The sequence below is a fragment of the Phoca vitulina genome, unplaced genomic scaffold (assembly GCF_004348235.1).
Source record: "Phoca vitulina isolate PV1807 unplaced genomic scaffold, GSC_HSeal_1.0 scaffold4, whole genome shotgun sequence".
In the NCBI taxonomy this organism is placed as follows: Eukaryota; Metazoa; Chordata; class Mammalia; order Carnivora; family Phocidae; genus Phoca; species Phoca vitulina.
Window position 1 is genome coordinate 49,990,533 of NW_022589707.1, and position 2,882 is coordinate 49,993,414.

The window sequence follows — 2,882 nt, forward strand, 5'->3', positions numbered from 1 at the left end:
CATATGGACAAGAAGAAGAAAAGTGTTCAGCCTTCAAATTGAGGTCCCAGCCAATGTAATAAAACAAGGAAAACAAATATTGGAAAGGAAGTTATAAAACTGTGACAATATACAGATAATATCAACATTTGTGTGGAAATCTCAATGGGATAAATAAGGGAATTTAATCAAGATGGCCAAATACAAACTCATCATATAATAACCTTCAGCTTTTATTCATATCTGTAGGCCAATTAGAAATTAAAATAGAACAAGAGGTCTATTTATAATAGTAATAATCACATTAAATACTTAGGAATAATCCTAACAAGACTTCACTGGAAGGTATAAAAGAAAACCTAAATAAATGGGGAAAAAATACTTTGTTCATAAATGAGAAGGTTTAATATTTTAATGATGTCTGTTCTCTCTAAAATAATATATTAGTTTAGTACAATACTAGTAAAAAAAATAATTTTTTTGTGGAAATTTTAAAACCTGTTCTAAAATCCACAAAGAAGAGTGAATATTTAAAAATACTCATAGTAAGTACTCATTTGGACAGCACATATACTAAAATTAGAATGACACAGAGAGGATGAGCATGGCCTCTGTGCAAAAATAACAGAGATAAATCTATAAAAGAAAATGAAGGGATGGCCTTGCCTATCACATATGAAACATAGAATTCTAGTAATAAAAACATTATATTAGTGGGACAAGAATTGATAAGTAGATCAGTGGGATAAGAGTCTAAAAAATAGATGAAAGCATATGCTAATTTAAAAATGATTAAAGTGGCATATGAGATAAATGGGGTAAGAGGTAGTTTTTTTTTAAGATTTATTTTAGCGAGAGAAAAAGAGAGAGAGAGACTGACCATGTGTGCATGTGAGGAGAGAGGGGCAGAGGGAGAGAATCTTCAAGCAGACTCCTCACTGAGGGCGGAGCCCCACATGGAGCTTGATCTCATGACACATGAGACAATGATCAGAGCCCAAACCAAGAATTGGCAGTTTAACCAACTGAGCCACCCAGGAGCCCCAGGGGTACATTTTTTTAATATAAGTTCTTGGGGGAATTATTTACTCATTTAGGAAGATATAGTTAGCTCAATTCTCATATTCATAAAGATAAATTTCAGATGATTATAATCGAAGCATAATATTATAAGAGTATTACACTATATTATATATTTTTTCATGTTGGGATCTTGAACGTATTCTTAAACAAAAAATTTCTAACAACAAAGAACTGGAAGTAAACTCAATATCTATGTATAGAGGGACTCCTAATCTGTGGAATGGAATATAAGGCAGCAGTTTAAAGGAAAGAGGCACTAATAAAGGAAAAAAATCAGGTTTTGTTCTCATGGTAGTTATATGATGATACAATTTTTATAAAAAAGAATGATCAAAACAATACTATACATTGTCTCTATAATTATCAATTTTTACACCTGCATAAAACAAAGTCTAAAGTACCCATATTAACTTGATGGCAATTGTTGGCTGTGTAGAGGGGGATTAAATTTAGGATTACTGTTATAGGTACATTAGCCTTGTAGATAATACTTAAATTTTAAATAAGGATGTATAAAAACATAAATTACCGGTAGATAGATAAGTAAAAAAAACATTGTGGGAAAGGGCAATCAATCAATTTTACAATTTCAACAAAGGAAATGACAAATATAAAGATCAAATGTTATTAGAAATAGAACAGCTGTCTGATTTGACAACTATGGGAAAGAATGTTGTTTTACCAATTTAGCTGAAATCCCACAGACTCAAGTAGTTTTAATTTATTCTATGTTTTATTTTATTATTATTTTTTTAAGATTTTATTTATTTATTTGACAGAGAGAGAGACAGCGAGAGAGGGAACACAAGCAGGGGAGTGGGAGAGGGAGAAGCAGACCTCCCTCTGAGCAAGGAGCCCAATGCAGGACTCGATCCCAGGACCCCAGGATCATGACCTGAGCTAAAGGCAGATGCTTAACGACTGAGCCACCCAGGCGCCATTATTCTATGTTTTAGTAAAATAAAATGTTTTCAAAATATTTCAAGGGATAAATTATTTCATTTCAAATTAGTTAAATAAGCATAATTTATAGTGCAAATCAAAATATTTAAACCGTGCTATTTCTGTGTTATTACAAGAGGCAAACTTTTTATCCAAATGTTCTTCTTTGCTTAAATGCATAATGTTAACCCAGGGCCCATATTATTTTAAGTGTATTTAGTGCCTAAATAAGTTCTAGGAATTTCTCTGCTCAAAATTAGCCAATGTTGACCATGCGGGATTCAAAAGCAGTATTAACCCAAGGTCACTGAAATGGCCCTAAGAAAACAATTTTCCTAAAAGTAAACACATAGACCAATCTTGTGAATATTTTTAGAACTACATGCTCTTCTTTTTTTTTCACTGTTGCTGATCATTTTGTGGATGTTTTAGCTCTACCAGGAATCCTATTTTGATCGCCTCATGCCCAAAAAAGATAGAAATGAGGAAAAATAGAAAAGAAAATAAAAAGTAGTTATGACTCAGAGTTAAATTTTATTAAAATTAATGCCAGTAAAGATTTTTTGGAAGATAGCTAATCCTGCTGAGTTAGTGAGAGGGGTCTTCCTTCACATTGCTATTGGGAGAGCAATTTAACAGTGTGGGTCAAGAACCTTGACAGACATTCGGGGCGCCTGGGTGGCTCAGTCGTTTAGCGTCTGCCTTCGGCTCAGGTCATGATCCCAGGGTCCTGGGGTCGAGCCCCGCATCGGGCTCCCTGCTCAGCGGGAAGCCTGCTTCTCCCTCTCCCACTCCCCCTGCTTGTGTTCCCTCTCTCGCTATGTCTCTCTCTGTCAAATAAATAAATATAATCTTTAAAAAAAAAAAAAAAAAAAAAA

General features: G+C 33.7%; 1 pseudogene; it reads left to right on the forward strand.

Moving 5' to 3' along the window:
* The first annotated feature begins 528 nt into the window (after positions 1-528).
* LOC116631169 lies at positions 529-637 on the forward strand (annotated as a pseudogene).
* Positions 638-2,882: the final 2,245 nt, after the last annotated feature.